Raw genomic sequence first — 26,347 nt, forward strand, 5'->3', positions numbered from 1 at the left:
ATTCCAAAATAGAAAAGGAAAGAAAAAGTATTAGTTGCAACACCCTCAGAATAGATTCACAGAACAGTGCAACAACTCTTAAAATAGTGTTGGCAGATGTCAATAATCCCTTATAAAAAAAAACAACCAAATAATTAATGCTTGAGTATGATTGATGGACTGAGAGGGCTTGCCATGTTGTTTTACCATGCTTTGTTAACTATGTTTTGCCATCTTTGTTAGACAATGTCCTGCCATGTCATGCTTGTCATCACTTTGTATAAATACGCTTTAATATGTATGCAAACTTGTAGCCCATTCTGAGCTCTCCTGGGAGAATGGGATATAAAACCAAATAAATAAAATAAAACAAATAATTATATACTAATGGATACATTTACAAAATCATGTAACTATTGAATATTGTGATTTGTATTCAATTGTTTAGGGTTCTTGGTGTTTAATCTAACCATTGTCAACCTTATTCCAGCCGACAGATCCTGGACCACCTTCGAGCTCGTATCTAATTCCCAGGTCGCCAAACTCTGCCTCAAGTTGAAATCCTGCAACTGTACCTTGGACCCTTTCCCCTCCTACCTGTACCAGAAAATTCCCACACAAGCCATCTCATCTCTCACCAAACTTATAAACTCTGCCTTACTTTCAGGCCTATTCTCTGCAGAAATGGGACACATTGCCCTATCCCCACTACTGAAAAAAGCTGATCTAGACCCCACCACACCATCCAGCTATTGCCCAATAGCAAATATTCCTCTCCTGACCAAGTTACTGGAGTCCATTATATCTACCCAACTTTCATCTTATCTTGAAAGATTCTCCATTCTCCTACCCTACCAACATGGTTTTAGACCCAACTTCAGCACCGAATCCCTTTTGGCCTCATTAATCTCAAAGGTCCAACATCTTCACTCTTGCAACAAGTTCGCTGTTCTCCTTCAATTCGATCTTTCTGCAGCTTTCGACATGGTCCATCATGATATACTAATTCTCCAACTTTCCTAAATTGGCATAAACTCAACAGTCTTAGATTGGTTCTCAAAATTCTTACGTTCCCGCTCCTACTTCGTTAACATGAATGGCTCCTCATCCCTCCCGTGGAAACCGATTTGTGGAGTTCCTCAGGGTTCTCCTCTATCCCCGATTCTTTTCAATGTTTATATGTCCTCCCTGAAACTCCTCCAACTGTCCCCCTTGGAAACACTTTACACTTATGCCGATGACATCCTTGTCCTCCTCGAGACCGATTCTAACCTCACCAATCTCTCTGAGAACATCTCCTCATGTATATCGAACCTCCAATCCTGGGCCCTCACCGTACAAATGAAATTAAATGAGACCAAAAACAAAACTACTTTGGCTTGGCCCAAAATTAGATAAGCTACCCACCCTCATCCCACTGCCCTCTGGCACCACATTGCAGCTTGAACACTCATGCAAAGTTCTGGGCATCATCATTGACTCCACACTGTCCTTCAATGACCACCTTAATTCCTTAGTAAAAAAATGCTTCTTCAATCTTCACATGTTAAGGAAAGTGAGTTCCTGCTTCCATCATCATCACTTTGCTGTCCTCGTACGATCCATCATTCTTACCAGACTGGATTACTGTAACTCCATTACTGTAACTTAAACCTGACAAAGAAAAGCCTTCACAGACTCCAGCGGATCCAGAACACTCCGGCTAAACTAATCTTCACAAAAAGCAAATCTGACCACGTCTCCCCGCTTCTGTCTAAGCTTCACTGGCTCCCAGTAATTCTTAGGGTTCACTACAAATGCGCCTGCCTAACCTTCAAATCTCTTCACGGTATCCTGTCTCCCCTTTTTCCACTATCTTGGAACTCCTCTAATCCCAACACCACCAGATCCACTCAAAAATTCAAACTATCCTTCCCCTCTTTAAAAGGCATATCCCATGCAGGAAAATTAGGGACTTCCCTCTCCTTCAGGATCACCGAACTCTGGAACAGCTTTACTACCCCGCTTCGGTGCCTGACCTCCCTCCAACTCTTCCGAAAACATCTGAAAACTTGGCTCTTCTCTCAAATACAATGACCCCTCCCTCATCGATATACTAATTCCCTCTAAACTTCTCTCTCTAAGTCCTTCTACTTTTCATTGTAGTTTCTTTCAATACCAATTTCTGTAAACCGTGCCGAGCTCTACTTCTGTGGAGATGATGCGGTATACAAACTTAAGGTTTAGTTTAGTTTAGTTTAGTTTAGTTACTATTGTTACAAAATATAATTAAATTAAATTGAAAAGCTAAATAAAAAAAGAAGTGGAGGGGCATAATTTTAAAAAACGTCTAAATCCCATTTTGGCCTAAGGCCTTAAACGTTGAAAGTAGAAGCAGGGAAAATGTCCATTATAAAAAAAAAAAAAGCACCCAAAAGGAGGTATTTTTTGATAATGGCCTACCTCTAAGTTCAGCTGTTTAAACGTCCAGACCACCACTACATCTACACTAACAATATATAATCAACTTAAAAAACACCTAACTTCCAAACGCCCAAAACAAGAGCTTTTAGACGAAGGAGGAGCCAGTCCTTCTCCTAAAAGCTAGATTCTGTAACTGGTGTCTGTGAAAAACAACACCGGTTACAGAATCCACCCCCCCACACACACACACACACACATACACACCCTACAACGATCGGGCCAGGAGAGAGCCCAAGCCCTCCTGCTCCGCCAATTACAATCAAGGCAAGAGGGAGCCCAAGCCTTCTTGCCCCGCTTCACCCCCCCCCCCCCCCCCGCCGATTACGATTGGGCAGGAAAGAGCCCAAGCCCTCCTGCCCAAGTGAATCCCCTACCCCCACCCCCACTAAGATATGGGCAGGAGGGATAACAGGCCCTCCTGCCCTCGAATGCCCCCCAGCCGACCCATGAGACCCCCCCAGCCGACCCCTCGACCCACCCCCACTCCCAATCCCCACCCCTTACCTTAAAAATCATTGGCCGGATGGACGGGTGCCAAGCCCATCCGTCCGGCAGGCCAGCTATCCCGGGAATGGCTGGCGTAAGACCTGATTAGCCCAGGCGGCTCAAACCCCACCCGCAGGTAGGGCCTGAGGTGCCTGGGCAACCAGAATCGGCTCAGTAGACTTAGGCCCCTCCTGTGGGCAGGGCCTTAGGCACATGTGGCAGTAGGCAGGTTGCTGGGGCCGCTAAGCTGCAGCGATCAGCTCAGCAGCCCCTTTTTCGGCACTTATACCTGTTTTGACTTGGTCTAAGTCAAAACGTATAAGTGCTGACTAGACAACCTGCCTAAACTTTTGGTTATACCTGCTGTACGCCTAGGTGTAGGTCGGCCCAATTCCCGCCCGCCACCTGCCCTTTCCCCTCCTCTAAAAATGCCTCTTTTCGCTCTATGCGTTTAGAGGGAGTGGAAAGGCCTAAGCTGGTTTTAGATACGTCTAAAACCAGCTTTGATTATGGGTACTTGGACGCTCAAGCTTTTTGATCATCCAAGTATCCATTTAGGCCACTTTTTAGATGTTTGGTTTTTTGATTATGAGCCCCATAGTGTTTGTCAGCTGGACTGAACAAATATACATTTATGTTGAAAGTCCAAAATGGATTTGAAAATTCTGTTGTGCCATTACAGTTGTTCCCAACCATGTCCTGGAGGACCACCAGCTAGTTGGATGGCTCTAATTAATATGCATGAGAGAGATTTGCATACAACAGAGGTGAAAGCAGGTAAATCTACACCATGCATATTCATTAGGGTTATCCTGAAAACCTGACTGACAGGTGGTCCTCTGGGACAGTGTTGGGAACCACTGCTCTAAAGATTTTACAAGATATGTAAACTTCATGAAGATTCAAAGTAAGATTTTGTTTGCATCTGCTTAAGAAATTAAGGAGGGGGGCTCTGCTTCCTCATCTCCCCAGTTTTATGAAATAAAAAGTAAAACTTTTTTTGAAGTTCAAGACTGGAGTCTCCCTGAAGCCAATTTGGCTGTATCCTATTCACACATCTTTGAATATTAGTTCAGAAATGGATTCATTTGAAGCATCATAACAGTAGCTGAGACCTTGTCAAAAGAAACAAAACACAAATGTTGCATCTATAGCCATGGAAAAAAAATGTACTTTTTTATGATACTGCACATAAAAGAAGTGACAGAAATGTTCTAGCACTGATGCTTCAAGCAAATGATATGGAAGAGTAGGAAATACAATCTGACAAAGAAATGGAAAATTACATGCCTAATGCTTTAAGAATTTGAAGAAATTATGGATGAGAATGGTTTTGGAACTATAATAAGAAAAATACATCTAGTGCCAGTAGATAGTAATTTTTTTAACAGGAAATCTGCTGTTTGGGGCCTGGAATGTTGTGTTATTGCAAAGCACAACCATAAATAAGGTATTAACTAAGGGCATGAATGGAAAATATAAATGTACTTTTTCAGTATCTGAGATTGGCAGAGGATGAGAGGGGAATTTTAAAATTCATTTTCATAGGTAAAGCAAAAACTTGTCTTAGCAAGCCCTTGTGCAGGATTTTTTTTTTCCTGCAAACAATGTGATTTTTACCGCAGCAGTAAAATGGCTGAATTTCCACTTTTTGTATTAATGGTCAGGCACTGACATTGACACTAACAATACACAGGGTATTTAGTCACTAACCAGGGGTGTCAAAGTCCCTTCTTGAGGGCCGCAATCCAGTCGAGATTTCAGGATTTCCCCAATGAATATGCATGAGATCTATTTGCATGCACTGCTTTCATGGTATGCTAATAGATCTCATGCATATTCATTGGGGAAATCCTGAAAACCTGACTGGATTGCGGCCCTCGAGGAGGGAATTTGACACCCCTGCACTAAACCAAACAAGAGAAATGAAGCATAAGGGACTTCAGCAATATCCCAGCTGTAATATCAGCAGGTACAATAAGTCCTGGATTCTCTAACTGGCAACGTTGTTGGCGGTCGTCGATCACACGTCAATCACGCGATGACACTGATTAGAGAATTCAAGTTTCAAGTTGATTTTGGTTTGATATACCGCTTAAAATATATCCTAAATGGTTTATCTAAAGCATTATTAAAAATTATTTAAAACAGGGAGGTTAACATACCTCCTCTTTTACGAAGGCATAGTGTGGGTTTTAGCACCAGCAGCAGCAGTAACTGCTCCAACACTCATAGAATTTATATGAGCGTCGGAACATTAACTGCCGCTGTCGGCGCTAAAACCCACGCTATGCCTTCATAAAAGAGGGGGATAGACAATTAAAATAATGAGGGAGACTACATAGGAAACAAAAGGAAAACAGCAGAGGTTACATCATTTCATAAAATTAAAAAAACTGATGGGGGAGGGAGAAAACAAAAGAGAGTAAGATTAAACTGAAAACAGGATCCAGGTCTATACCCCAAAGGCATCTTTAAAAAGAAAGGTTTTAAGGCTAGCTTTAAATTTAGAAACATTAGTCTCTTCATGCCTCTGGCAAAGGCAGGCACCGGAAATGTAGGCCAGGGTTTTTCCAGGCCTACCTTTGATGTGAGCATTCTCCATAGGTGCTTTACAGCACTTAACGCCATGTCTGGTGTTAGCCACGTCTACAGTGGCATAGGCACCATAAAACGCCAAAGGAAGTATAATTCCAGTACTGATTTTTTAGGTGTTGGTAGGCACCTTTAAAATCTGTGAAAAACGTTGTTTATTAAATGGTGTTTCTCATGGAGGTTGGACACTTATTGGTGCCTACAAAACCAGCAATGTTTAGTGTGGTTCAAAAGGGAGCTAAACCTGTTCATTCAGCCACCTCACCTTAGAACACAGGTGTCGAACTGAAGGCCCGTGGGCCTAATCCGGCCCGCTTGGCCGTTTTATGCGGCCCAAGGCCCAATGCCTCCGGTGTTATCTTGTGGATGGCTCCCCCCTCCTCACAGCTGCAGTGTGCACGAAGCTGCATGCAACAGCTCCTCGCGCATCCTGCGCCTGAACCAGAAGCCTTCTCTCTGACATTGCAACGTCAGAGGGAATGCTTCTGGATAAGGCGTGGGACATGCGAGGAGCCGTTGCATGCAGCTTCGTGCACACTGCAGCTGTGAGGAGGAGGGAGCCATCCACAAGATAACAACAAGGGCATCGGACCGCAGCCCGCATAAAACAGCCAGAAGTTAAGACACCCACCGGAGGGAGGCACAGCATGGAGGGAGGGAGACAACAAAGGTAGGGGGAATGATTTTATTTTCAATTTAGTGTTTGAATTGTGGCAATTTTGAAAATTTTAATCTGCTGTCTATATTTTACACTGCTCAGAAAGAAATACATTTGGTTCTTTTTCTCTGGGGGTTGTACTGCATGCGGAGTCTTGAATCTTAGGGTTTCTTTTTTATATATTAGTACTTTTAGTTTTTTGTCCCGTATTTGCATAGGGGTTATCTGTGTTCTGGTAGGAATGAATGTTGAGAAGCATACAGTGTGCTTTGTGTAGTTTAATTTTGTGGTTAACCATTATGTGTTAATAAGATTATATTGTGTGTGTATATATGAAAAATGAATGGAAAAAATGGTGTTATAATTAGTACTATTATGGGGGTGGGGTCTGGGGGCAGAGATTGGGTGAGGTCTGGCCCGCGACTTAGTCTGTGTTTTATATTTTGGCCCCTTAATGTGATTAAGTTTGACACCCCTGCCTTAGAACATTACATGCTTAGACACACACCCCCCTCCGTCACCCCCGCGTCTCCTTTTGCAACCTTTACAAATGTCTACCAATTTTTATTAACTTCAATAATAAACATTAGAAAGGCACTTATCTAGCTGCAGCGCTCAAATTACATGCGCAGCCCAACACTGGCTCGAAGGGACCTTCCATTTCCTGAAAGCTTCTTGAGGAGCGGCTATCACAATTTCTCCACCGTTATATGAGCACTTACCTACATTCATTTTATAGACAGCAGTATTATGGATCTGGAAACTACTGACTTGAGGGATATGACTGAATATGAAGAAATATTAGCAATCTTATTTTGTAATTGTTTTTACTGTGATGCTATTGGTTTGTAAATTATTTTCTATTGAAACATTATTGTAATTTTCCTTATTGTAGTAATGTAAACCGCTTAATATACTTGTCATAGCGGTATATCAAGGACAATAGCTCCAATCCAATCCTCATGTAAAAAAAACTATTAGTGTACGGTACTGTGGACATGCTAACTGATTCGCACAGGAGCATCCACTCTTTGTTCCCCTGATATGCCCCTTCCACGAAAAAAATAATAAAATCTTTTTAGCGCCCGGATTAGCGCATGCATCCTGTGGTAACTGTCAAATTAGCATGTGCTAATCCGGGTGCTAAAAAGTTTTTGTAACTTTTTTGAGGAAGGGGCATGTCAGGGGATCAAAGAGTGGGTGCTCCTACGCTAGTTAGTATGTCCACATCACAACATGCTAACAGGTTAGCGCAAGATTATCACATGAGCCCTTGCCGTCTATAACATTTATCTAGGTAAGTAAGTGCTCACACAGTAATTTTTTTTTTTTTTAATGGCTGTGTGCTAATGGCCAAAAACTGTGGATACAGATGTTCTGGAGATAATTTATTAAATACTGACATATAAAACCATGAAAATTCAATTAAAAGAGTACAATGATAAAAAAAATACTGTGGTAAAAATCCAACCGGACCCTACACGGTCCGTGTTTCGTCGAACACGCCTTCCTCAGGGGTCCAATGGTTTGCAACCTCACATATAAAGAATTGGACTGAAATAGTCTATTGTCTTTAAACATGTGAGCAAAGAACACTGCATTTTTTTTGCTACTTCAGCTTGTCTGCGGTGTTCTTTGCTCACAAGACAATAGACTGTTTTCAGTCCAATTCTTTATATGTGAGGTTGCAAACCACTGGACCCCTGAGGAAGGCGTGTTCGCCGAAACACGGACCGTGTAGGGTCCGGTTGGATTTTTATCACAGTATTTTTTATCATTGTACTTTTTTAATTGAGTTTTCATGGTTTTATATGTCAGTGTTTAATAAATTATCTCCAGAACATCTGTATCCACAGTTTTGGTTTTTATCGATGGATAGTTTTCACTGTGGGTCATTGGGTCTCCCCATTTTTCTTTGTTGTGTGCTAATGGCAACATTAGTGCATGACCATCAATATATAAAAGTGGAAATTTGGCCATTTTACTACTGCGATAAAAATGACCTTGTTTGCAGGCACTAGATGTACAGCATTTTTCTTATGATAGTTTCAAAATCATTCTCATCCATAACTTTTTTTTTCAAATTCTTAAAGCATTAGGCATATACGAGTAAATTTCCATTTCTCTATCAGATTGTGTTTCCTCCTTTTCCATCAATAAATAAGACTGCTCCACTTATTTAATTTAAGAGCACTATCTCAACGGAAGAAAAAGCCTCAGGTATTATTACGGTAGAGCATGAAATGCTCAAACCTCCTCCACCCACATCAACGGCAAAAAACTTCCGGAGAGAATGTGTTGTTACCACTTTCCCACATTTGTCTGTATCTCATTATAGTATCTTGATCTGTGATAGATGTAACCAGGCATAGTACTCACTGCATTGCTTGCTTTTCTGCTCTTACCAGGGTTCTGTCGCTGTAGTGGAGTCTCTTACTCCATTTTAACGAGAGCTTCGCCAATCAGTCTGCTCCACGTCACTCACGTGGGGGACGTTGGCTACTCTTCACTGATTGGCCCGCTGAGCCTGGACACTTCCGGATAGGTCATCTTAGAAGCGCGGTGTATTTAATCTCATTCTCTGAAGCTGTATGCTTAACAAACCACAAATTTAGTAGAAATAGTACCAATCTATACTCATGTTTAAACCTTTAGGTGTTACAGAATTGAGCTCATAAATCCAACGCTGCTCCTTATGTTGAAGAATTATGTTGAAGAAACAACTGTCTGTCCCCTCCTCGTTTGTCATGTTCCACATGATCCAGGACATAACACCAAGGCTGGAAAAAATCATGATCATGACAATGTTGTACCATCGGGGCTTGTGGTGGTAATATATACTTTTTATTATATTTGAATGTAATGAGTGCTGTTGAAATATTTGTTCATTATCTGTTGTACTTTATGTTGGCTTGAAAAGGAATAAAGAATATTAAAAAAGAAAAAAAAGGGAAATTTAATGTCTGTTCATTGTTTTAATTCAAGTTCCGACACTCTTGCAACAGCACACAAAAACACACAACAATAATGAGCGCCACTCAGCAAGACACGTCGACACAAACACAGCAATGAGACACTGATATACTAAGGTTATGAAACCTTACTGAGTTATTTATACAATGCTGCCAACGTAAGCGCACGGAGGCAAGTTCACAAACTTTATTGTCTGACCTCGTATAAATGCACATTTCACAAAGACTCAATAAAAATTCAGAGGACTATTTGCTAAGGTGGTTGTTCATGCAACGCTATTTGTGCTTTAAACATCTCAATCTTGTCATTTATTTGCTTATGTTGCCAAAACGTATAAGCCAGTATTTTACAAAAGGGCAGGGCCCAAAGCCACTAAAATGTATAGGGCCGATGGAGCTGTACAGAGCAGTGTGGAGGGCATTACTGTGCCTGTTCTTCCATTTAAATCTGAGGCCGTGCCAGCGGCTGGATGTAAGGAAGATCACAGCAGTGAGACTAAAGCAATATGGTCTAGCTGCAGCATAACACAGGTACAGCTGAAACCAGTGTTGGAGAGGGGGCAGAAAGGATGCTGATGGGGATGGTGGGGGGGGGATGACAGAGCAACAGCTGGCTCAGGTCTCTACAGCCCCTTGAGCCCACACATCAAATGTGAATCTATGTTATTTATACACATAGCAATTGGATGCATGATACAAACCCAGACATAAATATCAAGTCACAGATTAAAGTTTCTTTGTCTGGTGAGAAGAAATATATAGGTAAGTTATAAGGCATTTCTCTTTCTCCTCAGTAGCACAAAAGCACATACCATATTGTGCTGGCCAAATTACTTAATTATGTAGAGGGGATATAGCAGATTATAAGAGGTATTATAAAACATTTGCAACAGCTGGTTGGCAAATATCTACTTGGAAGGAGATATTTAAGGGATTAAAGATTTAATATATTATAGTGCAAGAAATGGTTCAGATTAGGGTTCTGTATCTGACTAAGAAAACTTTGCTGCTTGATAAACAGTGGAAGTCCTCAATGAAGGTTCATTATGTTGAAATCTCTTAATCAAGAAAATAGTTGAGGGTAAAATCATTCGCCAAGCCATCCTGGAGTGAAGGCGTGTGCTTAGAGGTACAGACACTTCCTTCAGAGTTTAATACCAGCTGTTGGTCCCTCCCTCCCATCTGCTTCACAGATCAGAAGCTTATGCTGGGTTGGTAACCTACTTATTTCATTATTATCATGATTCATTTCTGCATTTGAGACTATTTTTTTTTAAAAAAACTTTACTTGAAGTAATGCTTCATGTGTATTAATTAGTTGTTATAAATCTTTTTTTAATACAACATTGTGGTGGTGGGGGGATATTGGTAAGCTATGAGCCCATGTTGGCTCAAGTTTAAAAGCCAGAGGCAGAAAATGGGGATCTGGATAACCATTTTGATGGATACATTGACATTTCCTAGCCTTGTTTCCTGGATGGGAACAAAGAAACAGATAGACCTACAAAATTGGAGAAAATTCAATTAAACTGTATAGATATAATATCATAAGATAAAAAATGTATACATTTACTAGCCACCAATAAATGTCAGTAGTATAACCACACCCTCAATTTTGGGGAGACCTGATCTCAAAATTTTTCCCTGCCCCTTCCATAATCTCTGCCCCCCACTCTTGTCTTCCACCTGATTTCCATACCTGTCCTTCTACCATACTTCACCCTGCAACCCCCTGAGCTGGCAAGCTATCTGAGCTAGCAAGGATCACTAAGCCCCACCATCTGAAGAGGTTCACTTCTGGCACAGGTGTATAGCTAGGCCAGATTTTATGGGGAAGGGTATGAACCCAAGGTGAGGGGGTACAAAAGTTTGTCCCATCCACAACCACATATCTGAACTGGTAGGGGCTCCCAAGTCCTGCTAATGGAAGCCCTCCTTATGAAGCCAGGCATGCACAGGGGGCAGGCTTCTCTCATGCATGCCAGTTTCAGAAAAAACAAGCATGTGCAGGAATGGGGGTCATCTGGAACAGTGGTGGCCCAGGAAAACTTCTCACCAAAACAGGAGATCCTACCTTCATATGGTAGAGACACAAGAAGAAAAGAAAAGGTGACCTGTGATGCTCAATTTATTATGATTGAGACCACACATCATTTTGGTAGCCTTCCTCTGGACCGACTCCATCCAGTTCCATATATACATCGAGTGGATTACACTGTAATCATTAGCACTTTTGGTTAAATTTAGTGATGTCGCCTGTGACGAGAGATATTTAAATTGGTCAGGTCCCCATTGGACAACTGTCAGCTGATACGTCTGGTCTTCAGTTTTGCCAGGTATGAAGCCAACAGCATTATGTGAGGGCTGACTAGGATTGACCAGGATTGATAATAGTTTTTTTTCAGATTGTTGGATTGTTCTTAGAGTTAACATTAGTTTTACCATTCTTTCTAATTTTAGACTTCTTCCTGATAAAAATTATGGTGAAACACATTCGTGTTGAGAAAGAATAATTGTTTATGTATTTATAGAGCTGGACTTGATTTGATAATGGCGGTGTGTTGTACACTTTTCACTTTGCAGTAAGAGAGTTTTAACCGCTGGCAAGCCTTATCTTGCAACCTTTCGAATATTACATTGAATCATCATTTGCAAATAACAACAATATAAGTGGACTATTATACCACTTTTTTTTTTAGAACTGAGTAGGAAGCAGGTAGAGTGTGCTATGATTTGATTTATAACGCCTATGCCAGTGGTCTGGTGTTAATTCAACTGAGCACAATTATTCACTATTTAAAAAATAATTATTTGATTATCATATACTGTATGTTTCTAAGATCTTTTGGGGTAGAAGTACCTATAGACATGACCTAATTTTAGAAGGCATCTCAGACATATCCAAATCTCCTTCTTAATCGCAATTACTGTATAATTTGAGTCAAATAGTTTATTTTTTTGTCCACAGAGCCACTATATTCCTCATTGGCCTATATTTTCTATTAATTTCTAGAAATATTCAAATTCTTCCAGAAATCTTCTTGTAAATATTGGGCCTGATATTGAAACTGCAGGAGGCGGTAAGGCAGTGACAATTGCCTGGCATTGCCAGGATCACCAGCATTGAATATCCAGGTCAAAGTTCATTAGCTTGCACTTAGCCAGCCAAGCCAATTTTCATTGGCTGGCCAGCTAAGGCTAACGGCCAAAGATAATCCTGTCTAAAAAGCAGGTCTATCTGGACATCTGCATTAGTTGGCCAGCTGTTAAAAATTGGTGGTGACTGGCTTTGTTGCATGACATAGCCAGTCACTGGACTGGCCGACAAGCTGGATATTAAATGAGAGATAGCCAGCTATCTCCTGCTGAATATCAGTAGATAGCCGGCCAAACAGGACTCAACCAGCTGGAAGTCATTCCTAGCAGGCTACGTCCCGTTGAATATTGGGGGCTTATGTTTAATCCCATACATTAAAGTACAAACACTTATTTTGCATTATAAAAAGCAAACAGAGCCAAGTCGACATGCATGTTTTGCTGTAATCTGCTTCAGGGCAGGTTCTCTAAAAAAAAAAAATTCAAAACACAATGGGAGTCATAATAAAAAATCCCCCAATAAACATTCACCCCAAACCACCCCCCAAATACCGGCAGGAGGGAGCCCAAGCCCTCCTGCCGGCACCCCAACCAACCCCCGAATACCGGCAGGAGGGATCCTAAGCCCTCCTGCCAACATCCCCGAACCCCTGATAATACCGGCAGGAGGGAACCCAGGCCCTTCTGCCGAAGATGCAGGCCCCTACCCCACCCCACCCCCATGAAATACTGGCAGGAGGGAGCCCAGGTCCTCCTGCTGGAAGGCAAACCCCTGAACCCGCCCCTCCCCCCTCCCCCAGCCGGCCGGTCAACATTCAGATAAGTGTAAGGGGGTGTCCGGAGTTAGGGGACTGTCTGGGGTTAGGGGGCCTGGGCAGTGGGGGAGCTGTTTGGGGGTTCACGGGGGGTGCACCATGGGCAAGAAAGCCTGGGATCCCTCCTGCCTGTATTTGAGGGAGGTGGGGTGATGTTGTTCTTTATAATTTAACAATGTCTCAATATTGCCTCCCTCTCACCCTACTTCTACATAATCCAAAATTCTCCATCTAAAATCCTCAATCAAATGCTGCATTGAGTCCTAGTGTGACACTAAAGGTGCTGTAGATATATGATTATTAATTTGTAATTTATTTTCAGTTAATCTCTTTCACTGATTAAAATGTCTTATTACAGTCAAACTGTATAAGATTATTGACTCTATTTAAGGTGATTCTAATTTTAGAAGAGCCATTTATATGTGTAAAACAGTATTTTATACACAAATGCTATCCAACACCCATTCACCCATATGAAGAAGTAGTTTCATGCTTAATCAACTAATTGACCAAATATACTTGATAATTAGATTCAGCTAATAGAACACAGCCAAGCTTGATTGTAGCCAGCCTTGTTAAATCTAAATCTCACTATATAATAGAAACTTACCATGAGAGTGAAGTAGTCATCACAAAGTTTCAACAAGAACGCTATGCCACAATCTAAGGAAATTTGAGAAGAAATTAGGAAAAAATTAATTGAAATGTTATCAGTCAGGAAATAATTACAAAGGTAAGTATTCATGACTCCACAATAATAAAGAGACTGGTAAAAATGTGAACATGGGAGAGTAGCATGACGGAAATAGCTGCCACCCAAAAGTAATATAAATGCTTATCTCACATTTGCAGAAACACACTTGGATGATCCTCAACCCTTTTGGGATAATATTGTATCGGCAATCTCCCTTGCTCTGTTTCCACTTTTACTTATCCCCTTTCTATGGCAAACTCCCTTTTTCTTCCTTTCTCCCTCGTTTCCTTTTACCATCTCTCCAGGGGCAGATCAGTAATTTTTATTATGTCATTGAGAGTCAGTCCCTGCTGACAGCTCTCCTCTGGTCTTCATCATAGCAGACCCCTCATTATGCGGCAGGAGTCAGGCCTCATATGATTTGCTTCTACGGTCTTTGTCAAGGTGCTGGCAGGATTTGTGACCTTATGCAATAGGATTTGGGCTCATTGCATCATGTTCCTTCAATCTAGATCACTACTTTGGTATGCAGAAACAAACCTATGTATATAGATGAATGGACAGACAGATGGACTGACCCTCCTTAATCGCTTTTATCTGCATAGCAAGACATGCCTAAAAATGCTGTTGTTACCATTAGAACATAAGAACATAAGAATAGCCACTGCTGGGTCAGACCAGTGGTCCATCGTGCACAGCAGTCCGCTCACGCGGCGGCCCCTAAGTCAAAGACCAGTGCTCTAAATGAGTCCAGCCTCACCTGCGTATGTTACAGTTCAACAGGAACTTGTCTAGCTTTGTCTTGAATCCCTGGAGAGTGTTAACCCTACAACAGACTCGGGAAGAGCGTTCCAGTTTTCCATTACTCTCTGGGTGAAGAAGAACATAAGAACATAAGAAACGCCTTCACCGGATCAGACCAAGGTCCATCTAGTCCAGCGATCTGCACACGCGGAGGACCATTTAGGTGCTCCTTGTTGGAGACCCGGATTTCCCGTATCCCTCAATATGATTTGCAAGAAGGTGTGCATCCAACTTGCGTTTGAAACCCAGAACAGTAGTCTCCGCCACAACCTCCTCCGGGAGAGCATTCCAAGCGCCCACCACTCGTTGTGTGAAACAGAACTTCCTGACATTTGTCCTGCACCTGCTGCCACTCAGTTTCAGGCTATGACCTCTTGTCCGTGTCACATCTGAAAATGTCAGTAAAGCTGCTTCCTGGTCAATTTGGTCAAATCCTTTTAATATTTTAAAAGTCTCTATCAGATCCCCATGTAGTCTTCTCTTTTCGAGGGTGAACAGTCCCAGTTTTCCAAGGCGTTCCTTGTAGCTTAAATTCTCCATGCCTTTGACTAGTTTAGTGGCTCGCCTCTGCACCCTCTCCAACACAATTTTATCCTTCTTAAGGTATGGAGACCAGTGTTGGACACAGTATTCTAAGTGTGGTCTGACCATTGCTCTGTAAAGTGGCATTATAACATCTTCCGATCTACTCGTGATCCCCTTCTTAATCATGCTAAACATCCTGTTTGCTTTCTTTGCCGCCGCCGCACATTGAGCCGATGGCTTTAAGGTTCTGTCTATCAGCACCCCCAAATCCCTTTCTTGTTCGCATTTGGCTAATGTCACCCCCGACATTCATGTTCTTTGTTTTTTTTTCCCCAGATGCATTACCTTTGTGGCGGGGCCAGGAATAAGCCTAGCGCTGGCAACCCGACTCCCGCCCCAGGCGTAGGACGGAGCGCTCCCAGGAGGACTCCCACTGGATAATCAGTAGAATAATTAGTAGACTGCTTTTTTTGGTAAAGTTCAGCTTTTATCTTTATTACCCCCCAGTTCAAAGCACTGGGGTTCCAGTAGTCCCTCTGGCTGAGTGGACTTAAAACAAATCATACATTCACAAGGCTTCTTCCTTATAATATAGTCCAGCCTGCTGCTCAGGCAAAAAGCCAAAAATAAACCAAAAACGTTTTCTCTTTAGTTTTACTACTTCTGTCTGCAGATACTTCAGGAAGCTTTTCTACCTGACCCACCTGAAGTCCAATGCCCCCACTCCCCTTATGCTCCTGGGTAGGGGCTAGGGAACTTTATATAACCCAACCTTTTATGACTGGTGTAAGTCCCCTCCCAAAAGTTCCCTGCTTCAGGGTTACGTGATGTCAGGTCTCTGAGTTCCGTTCAAGCTTCTCGGAAAGTTAATTATGGTTCTCACTTCCTTCCCTTTATCTACAAGGCCTCTCTCTCAGGCTCTAATTGATTCATTCACACATGCTTACCGTTCGGCCTAAGGGAGAAGGAACGCTATACAAAATACATTCACTTTCATTCCCCTCCCCCATTCATACCTTTTTGACTGTGATTCTACAGGAGATCCCAGGCTGCTAGATCGCACTCCATTTCACTGCTTCCAGATAGCTCTCCCTCTAATTCCATTAGGGACTCTCCGCTTTCTGAGACCGGGTAGGAACTCCCTTCAGGGGCAGCTAACGGCCAGCCCTGCCCTGGAAGTCTTTCTCCTCCCTTGAACTTCTGCTTAGGAGCCAGAAGTCTGTTAGCTCGAGAGGGTTGTAAGACAGCCTGTGCTTTAGCTCTGGTCTGGGACAGAGAACTCCTAGCAGGCTCCTTCCTGCTCAGCAAGGCACTTCTTGTTCTAGCAGTTCCTGAATTCCCTCCTGAATTCTCTCCTGCATTCCTCCCTGCATTCTCTGCCTTCTCTCGAGTGTTCCCAGCTGTGCTGATTTTATGCTGCAGGCTAGTTCCCACTCTCCCTCTGGGTTCGTTCTGCCTGTCAGCCCCGCCCCTCTCATTAACCATGCCTGTGCTGGTTTTCTTTACTAGAGGTTTTGTTGGAGCACTGCCCAAGAAGTTATAAAAGGGATTATAGTGCCCTAAACCAGATGTTGTGGTTTCTGCCCTTCTCTCTCTGCCTTGCCCTGCCCATTGGCTCCTGGCGATAGGAACAGGGTTACTGGGCAGCTTCCTAGCCTTAGGAATAGGGGCAGCCCTTTGCAAGGCAGGGTTTAAAACCGGGTTTTAACTGCTGACAGGCGCTTCCCTGTCACACCTTGCATTTGTCTATGTTAAAATTCATCTGCCACTTTATCGCCCACGTTTCCAGCTGGTTTAAATCCTTCTGAAGATCCTCACAGTCCCTTTGAGAGCCAATCACCCGACATAGTTTTGTATCATCTGCAAACTTATATTGCATGATGTTTCCTCTTCCAGGTCATTTATAGAAATATTGAACAAGATGGGCCCAAGAACCGAGCCCTGGGGTACGCCGCTGGTCACCTTCTCCCATTACATTACTTCCTTACATTTGTACAGAACCTATCCCCTTTTAACTTTAGAGAGTGCCCTCTCGTTCTCCCTACCTTGAACAGGGTGAACAACCTGTCTTTATCTACTAAGTCTATTCCCTTCAGTATCTTGAATGTTTTGATCATGTCCCCTCTCAGTCTCGTCTTTTCAAGGGAGAAGAGGCCGTTTCTCTAATCTCTCACTGTACGGCAACTCCTTCAGCCCCTTAACCATTTTAGTTGCTCTTCTCTGGACTCTTTCGAGTGGTACCATGTCCTTCTTCAAGTACGGTGACCAGTGCTGGATGCAGTACTCCAGGTGGGGATGCACCATGGACTGGTACAGTGGCATGATAACCTTCTCTGATCTGTTCGTGATCCCCTTCTTAATCATTCCTAGCATGTTGTTTGCCCTTTGTTACATTACATTATATTACATTAGTGACTTCTATTCCGCCTATGCCTTGCAGTTCAAGGCAGATTACAAAAGAGCTAACTGGACATTTCCAGTAACGTTACAATTGTTTTTTTGGTTACAGAAGAGGTGAGATAGCTGGATGTTTCCAGGAGGTCTTGCAAATTAGAGTAAGATGACTGGACATTTCTAGGTAATATTACAAATAAGGTTACAAATAAGATTACAATTAAGAATGCTGGACATTTCGAGGGAGCATTACATTTTAGATATCTGTATTCTTGGTTGATATTTTGAGGAGGAAGAGATTACCAAAGTGGAGGCTTTGGGAGGGGAATTTACCAGGGAGGAGAGGGAAGAGGAGAAGGGTTAAGGTATGTGGATAAATTTTTTCAATAGTAGGGTTTTGATTTCTTTTCGAAATGTTTTGAGTTCGCCCGTTGCCGTCAGCAGATTAGAGATGGAGAGGTCAAGTTTTGTGCATTGTGCAGACGGCTTCATCGACTTGTCGACCAGTACTCCCAAGTCTCTTTCCTAGGGGATCTCTCCAAGTACCACCCCGGACATCCTGTGTTCATGTATGAGGTTTTTGTTACCGACATGCATCACTTTACACTTATCCACGTTGAACCTTATTTGCCGTGTCGCTGCCCATTTCTTGAGCATGGTTATGTCACGTTGCAGATCTTCACTACTCTGAATAACTTTGTATTGTCTGCAAATTAAATCACCTCACTCGTCGGACCAATTTCCAGATTGTTTATAAATATGTTGAAGAGCTGTCTCATATGTGTCATGAAGTCTTGGGTTGAATGCTGCCCTTTTTAATGTGTTAGGAAATGTGTCTTCTTATTTATTTTTCAGGTATAGTAACTATTCCTTCTGTCATCTGAGGGCTCATGATTTAAGTTTGTCTCTGAGGCAATGGACGGTAAACATATATATAATTCCATGTATCCTTACATGTTGAATCAGGTTGGGCAGACTGGATGGACCATTCAGGTCTTTATCTGCCATCATCTACTATGTATATGTATGTTGTTCCACAGAGCCTTTTGTAAAATTCATTGGGAACGTAAGAATGTCCTGACTTGGACATCTCATTTTCTCCATACCTAGACAACCTTTAAAAAAATTGATTTTCATAAATTGTCACATGAAAACTGGTGTTATGATATTCAACAATATTGAAGCAACAATGTTTGTTGTCATAGCTATATAATTTAATAAAATAGAATAATTGCTATTTTTACGACAGTTTTATGACACACTTATTATCCAAGGGAGATATGTTTCACGCATTTTATCAGATAAGGATGGAACTCATTTAATATTGCCCCATTCTCCCCTCTCCAGTGCCCAATTTCATTTCTTTTTGTATAACAACCAACTCATAGACTTACAAATCACAATTCTCCCCATAGATAGAGATTCTACTGCAGCAGATAGAATATGGTCTCAATTCCCCAACATACAATGGCCCAAATTCAACAAATACTACAAAAAATTCAGCCATGCATCTTGTGACCTCAACAACTGTCCACCATATCTCCTAAAAACATCCAGCACAAAATTCCGCGCTCTTCTTCTAAACTGGATACAAATCTCGCTAATAAATGGCCACTATCCTACCAACCTCAGCAAAATCATCATCACCCCGATCCTCAAAGACCCCAAAGGACCGATAGACCAAACAGCCAACTACAGACCCATTGCCTCTATTCCACTCTATGTCAAAATAATAGAAGGACTAGTTGCCAAATTCCTCTCCAATTACCTAGAAAACCATAACATACTCCATCCCACACAATCCGGCTTTAGAAACAACTTCAGCACAGAAACACTACTAGGATCTCTCTTGGACACAGCCAGACAACATCTCAGCACAGGAAAAAAAATGATGCTCATACAACTAGACCTTACCGCTGCATTCGACTTGGTGGACCATAACATTCTACTACAAATCCTGGATACAATAGGTATCACAGATAGAGTATACACATGGTTTGAAGGATTCCTTAAATTAAGAACCTATAGAGTAAAATCAGACAAACAAAAATCTGAACCTTGGTCAAACCCCTGCGGAGTTCCCCAAGGATCCCCTCTATCCCCGACTCTCTTCAATCTCTATACAGCCTCCCTCAGCTCTCACCTGGACAAACAAGGCATAACCTCCTACAGCTATGCCGATGACATTACCATTCTCATACCCTTCGATTAACCTGAACTCTCCATGACGAACACAATATACCAAACACTAAAATCAATAGCAATCTGGATGAAAGATCACAAACTGAAATTGAACCCAGATAAAACGAAATTCATCCTCTTAGAAAACAACAAAATACCAACCATAACCAACATTGAAATCAACGCAATCAACTACCCCATACAAACCACTCTAAAACTGCTAGGAATAACTATTGACAGTTGCTGCACCATGCAACCGCAAATCAATAAAACAATACAAAAGTCATTCTTAGTCAAACTTCTTACACTCCCGCTCCTACACTGTCAACACAAATGGCACCATGTTCACTCCTTGGACACCATCCTGCGGTGTCCCTCAGGGATAACCCCTTTCCCCTATTCTCTTTAACATCTATATGTCCTCCCTGAAACTCCTTCAACTATCCCCCCTTGAAACAATCTACACATACGCGGATGACATCCTTGTCCTCCTCGAGACAGATCAGAACCTCACCAACCTCCACGAGAACATTACAGCTTGCATAATGAGACTCCACTCCTGGTCCCTCTCGGTACAGATGAAACTAAATGAATCAAAAACAAAATTACTCTGGCTTGGCCCAAAATTAGAACACCTGCCCACCCTCTTCGCATTACCCACAGGCGATGCACTGCAACTTGAATTCTCATGCAAGGTCCTTGGCATTATTATTGATTCCTCTCTCTCCCTCAATGACCACATCAACTCCTTGGCAAAATCATGCTTTTTCAGCCTCCACATGCTGAGAAAAGTAAGATCCTACTTCTGCCAACAACATTTTGCCATCCTTGTCCAATCCATCATCCTCTCCAAACTAGATTACTGCAATGCCATCTACTTAAATCTATCAAAAAAAGTCTTCAAAGATTCCAGCTAATCCAGAATACTGCAGCCAAATTGATCTTTACAAAACGCAAATCTGACCATGCCTCCCCAAACCTTACCAAACTTCATTGGCTCACAATGATCTCCAGAATCCATTTCAAATGTTCCTGCCTGGCTTTTAAGATCATTCACGGCATCCTTCCTCTCCTTATCCCACTATCTTACAACTCGTCAAGTCCCGACTCCTCCAGAACCGCCCAAAGGTATAAACCAGCCTTCCCCTCTCTACGCGGCATTCACTATGCAGGCAAACTGGGAAAATCCCTTCTCTTCAAAATCACAGGACTTTGAAACGACCTCACCATCCCGCTGCAGAACCTGGGCTCCCTCCAATTATTCCGCAAACAACTGAAAACTTGGCTTTTCACCAAATTGTAATTCTATCCTCCCCCCTTTTTTCCTCCCTTCTACATATAAGTTCATGTAAACCTTCTCCTCTACCTATTATTTAAGTTCTTGTAAACCGTGTCGAGCTTCATATTCGTAGAGATGATGCGATATATAAACTTAAGGTTTAGATTAGATTAGATTAGATGAGAAACTTAAGACAAGTTCGGAAATTCTTTGAGAAAATTCAATTCCAGCTCATAGTTCAGTCCATAATACTATGCCTACTTGACTACTGTAATATCCTCTACCTCCCATGCCCTACAACCATAACAAAACAACTACAAACTATCCAAAACACAGCACTAAGACTCATCTACTCATTAAAGAAACATGATCACATTATAGAAGCATATCTCCAATTGCACTGGCTTCTGATCCCAGCAAGAATACAATTTAAATTCTACTGCCTACTATTTAAGACTTTATACGGAGATAGTCCAAACTACCTGAATAACCGCCTCATCCACAACACCGCAACCAGACATAGGAAAACTCACACCCCATTCTCATACCCCCCAATTAAGGAGGTCAAACGGAAAAAACTATATGATGGCCTCCTGGCCACTCAAGCAGCCAAACTAGACAACCAAATCGCCAATCTACTGACGGCATCCCTCGACTACAAGACTTTAGAAAAGAAATAAAGACCATACTCTTCAAGAAAACTCTGAAAAAAGAAATAACACCGCAAGTCTCAAACTCCACCTCTCACTAAAACCAACTACCCCAAACAAATAACCTTACCCATTTCTCACTCTTTTTGAAAATGACCAATTTTTTTTTTTTTGTAAGTTATTGTTGTAATACATCTTGGATAATTCTTTTGTAATCCGCCTTGAACTGCAAGGTAATGGCGGAATAGAAATCCCTAATGTAATGTAATGTAATGTAATATCTCATGCTTCTTCCTTTAGCTCACTGTATGTGCTTCATTCTTTTGCTTTTCATTTTCCTATGCCTACCATACATTCCGGAATTACACAATCCAAGCGTCCTTCTCTCATGAGAAAAACCCACAGACTAGTCATGTACTAGAGACTGCAAAACAGGGTTAGATCTTGGATTATGTAAGATTACTCATAATGTATATTTTCTTGAAAGGTGGTGACCATTTCTCATTCCAAAACTTAACTCACCATTTTCTTTATAGAGCTAGGGAAAAGCTAAACATATTATTTAGCAAAGAACTTTGCATCTTCATAACCAGCCTTATTCCAAAGTGCTTTACAGAGAAACTGAGACTAAGATGGTAAATAAGAATGGAGGATCCAGCTAATCTGCCCCCACCCCATAAGAAACATAGGATCCTGGTGCCATGAAATCCAATTGATATTTTGATTTCTCTTTATTTTTTGCAGCTATGAATCTTCTCTGCTTGTGCCTATTCCATTTCCTAAATTCTTGTACTGTTTATGCCTCCTAAACCTCCACGGGATGGATTCTTCATGTATGTATCATCCTTTCTATAGAGGAATATTTTCTTATGTTACCTTTTGTTAGGGAGCCCTGGCTGGGATGTGGGGATGAATAGCCTAAATGGTTAGTGAAGTGGGCTGAGAACCTGGGGAACTGGGTTCAGTTCCCACTGCAGCTTTTTGTGACCTTGGGCAAATCACTTAACCCTCCATTGACCCAGGTACAAGAAAGTACCTACATATAGCGAACGAACGCAGCAGGAGGGATGCCCAATCCCTCCTGCCTGGAACCCCCCCCCCCCCCCCGAAGATCATCAGCACAAGGGTGCCCAATCCGTCCTGCCGTAACACCCCCTCCCCAAAGGGGCAGGCCCACCTCTCCTGGAAAGGGGCAAGCCCGCTTCATTTTGTCAGAGGCAGGCCTGCCAGCCAGACGGTGGGAAGACCTGTCTGTCCAGTCATCATTAAAGATTAGCGGGGGGGGAAGGAGGGGTGGGGGCGTTCGTGCATGAGGAGGTGGCATCGCAATTTCTATGGTGGGGTTTCAGACAGGAGGGAATAGGCAGCCTCCTGCCGGTTTCATTCGGTGGGGGGGGGATTTCTAGCATTTTGCTGGCCTACATAGTAGGCATCTCCTGATGGACTAGGGAAACACGTAGGGACACCTAGGTTCGCCTAAGGCTAATTCCAGGTCAAACCATGTCCACGCCTAGCCTTAGACGAGCTTAGGCTGGCATGTGGGCCTCCCTAGGCTTCCGGAGGTGCTGCCAATGTAGGCAGCCTGCCTCGGGAGCTTTTTTTTAAAAGACGTGCATCCCAATTGGCTGGTTAAAAAGTGGTAGGACACCGTTTTCAGAATCCGGGCCTAAATGCATAAACTCTTCTGGTTCAACACCAGACCATGCAGATACTTTGCACTGAAAATTATCTGCTTTTCCTATACCATTTCTGCTCTTTCTGTTCTAGAATATCCATATTTTAAGTCATTACATTTTATCTTACAATGCCTTTTGTGGTGCATGATTCATCAAATTTCTAATAAACTTGAAACTTGCATGCTACTCTGTTTAGACCTCTCGTTCTTTGCTTCCTGCTTTTGTCATATATGTATGATGTGTTTTGAGTTACAAAATATGACCCTACTGTTGTCGCTGTTCCTCCTCTGTATCCACCGTGGACACATCGATTCTTGACTCTTCCCATTGCCCACCCACTTCAGGTGACATCAGGTGCTGCCCATAAAAAAAGACTTAAGATGCAAATGTGCACCTAAGGAGCATGCACAAGGAGTAGGACATGTTCCTTAGTGAGCTCCTTTATGTGCAGTCTAAGGGCCCAAAATCTGTAAACGGCACCGAAAGTTAGGTGCCAGTAAGTGCCTAGATTGCACCTACCAGCACCTATTTTAATTGAATTAATTGGCTTTAATTAACACAGTAATTGAATGCACCATTTAAAACCTATTAAAAATGCATTTTTTAAAAAAAATGTAGGTGCTGCTTGGTGCTTACCACAGTAGCCACAGAATTATGTCCACAGCATGGTGCCTAGCAGAGCCTAAGGTCAAAGTAGACATGTTTAGGAGCAGAGATGACCTTACTTGTCTTTAGGCACGATTCACAAAAAAGCTTAGGTGCATGAAATGTCGGCCTTTAAAACCCTGGCCTACATTACCAGTGCCTACGTTTTTTTTTTTTTCGTAGGTGCCGGTAGCTGTGATTCCTTTAACGGCACCTAGGGAGCTGTTTACTGGCTGTGAGGATGTCGGAGGAGACTTTTCTGCTGCCCTGTGTCTCCTGCAGCAGTGGCTGGAATTTCCTGAAAATCGGGCAGGCAATGCTGAAGATGGACCCCTGAAGTCATCGGGTCCGTCTTCCTTAATTTTCCTCATTTTAAAACTCGGACCGCTGCCGCAATTGGGGCCGCAGGGCGTGGCCGAAGGGGTGTGCCCTAAGGGGAAGGTCCCACCCCTTGGGAGCCCCTTGGAGCAACGAGGAGCCGGGAGCGAGAATCTCAGGTTGTATAAACTTTAATCCTTACACTATGGGGAAAAGGAAAATTAAGCCTAAAAGTTCAACACCAGCCGTTTCTGGACCAATGGACAGGCATTTGACTTTTTCTGCAGAAAAAAATTCACCACAATCTTTACATAATATGAACTCTCCCATGTCAGGTGCATCAATGAGTCCCCTTGAAAGGACCTCCCCCCTTCATCCAGTATCTGGTGATAGCGGGAAGATCAATCCCGCTATTTCCACTGAATATCTGGTTTCATCTACACAATTAAGTAAATTGGTTTTTACTGATATACCTAAACCTCCTGAATTTTCAGGCATTGTAGAGGATCAACCACTACCAGTGGAAAAAGAAGATATTATTCTTAAGGATTTGTGGTTAGGTATATCTAGAGTTGAAGGGTTTCTCAGAGAATCAATGAAACAAACATTAGATTATTCACAGTCTGTGTCTCAAAAGTTTATGAATGTGGATTCTAATTTAAATTGCTTGGATAAAAGATTAAGTGTGGTAGAAAATCAAAGCAATATATTGCAAGCTGTCTCAGTATCTGCTGTTAAAGATTCTACAGTATTACATTCCAAAATTGAAATGTTGGAAAATAGGAATAGAGTGAGAAATCTCCGCTTGGTTAATTTCCCAGTGACACATTTATTATCTCCTGAAATTTTGTTAAGAAAATTTTTTAAAGAAATACTGGGATTATCCAATGCAGAGACTTTTCTAATTTGTAACTATTATTATATTCCACAAAAGAAAGTACAATCTGACCAGGATGTGGACCACCTGGTCACAAATGAAATAAATCTAACTGAATTCTTGGAGGATAGTCAAGATGTGATTCAGACTAGGTCCACTATGGTAATAACATGCATGAGTGAGACCGATAAGGCGTTAATAATGAAACTTTACTTCAAAAATAGGCTGACAAAGTTTTGTGGAGATTTGGTTAGGATTTTTCCTGATGTCTCAAGAGCCACGCAATTAAGAAGGAAAGAATTTCTAAAATTAAGAACTAGAGTTTTGGCTCTTGAGGCATCATTTTATTTAAAATTTCCCTGTAAATGTCTTGTCAAGGTACAAGACATTGAATATGCTTTTTGGGATCCTATTCAGTTACAACAATTTTTAATGGTAAGAGAACAGAAATGAGGTTTTGTTGGTGTAATGTTTCATGACTGAGATATTTGGAGGTTGTCAAAGTCCCAATATTATGGAAGGGTTAAGATTCATATGAATCAATACCCATTCTTCGTTTCTTTGTATTTTTATGTTAATTGTTAATGTACGGCTCCCCAATATGGCGGGCTTGAAAAGGAATTTTTGAGATAAATGTATAATTAATGCATATCTAAATGTAACTATCCTTTTTTCTTTGATATCATTTGATATTAAAATTGTAAATCTGCATAAATTAAAAAAAAAAAAAAAACGGCACCTAAGTGTGATTGACACACAGCCAGCGCCATTTTTCTAGGAGTTGTTTACAGAATCTGGGCCTAAGTGTGTACTTCGCGAGGATCCTATGAATTATCTAACCACTCATTTTGGCTCTCAAGTTCCTAAATTTGTTCCTCTTCTGTTTATCTGCTTTTATTCTCCTAAAATGGTTCACTGGGGTGACAGGAAACTCTACAGCAAGGGCAACTCACCACCCCCTAAAGTACAGCTACATGATGCAAGGTTCCACATTAGGGGTCACCACCCAGGAAAAGGATCTAGGTATTATTGTTGATGATACTTTGAAACCCTCCGCTCAGTGTGCAGCAGCGGCTAAGAAAATAAATATAGGACCCCTTTTAAAGGCGTGGTAGCACACCAAAGCCCATTCAATTCCTGGGGGCTTCAGTGCATTTGCCGCAGGATAATTGCTCCTGCAGTTTTGTAAAAGTAAGAAATTAAAGTATTAAAGTAAATTAAAGTACCTAGGAACTTGTAT

This window comes from Geotrypetes seraphini, chromosome 1, assembly GCF_902459505.1.
Source record: "Geotrypetes seraphini chromosome 1, aGeoSer1.1, whole genome shotgun sequence".
Lineage (NCBI taxonomy): Eukaryota > Metazoa > Chordata > Amphibia > Gymnophiona > Dermophiidae > Geotrypetes > Geotrypetes seraphini.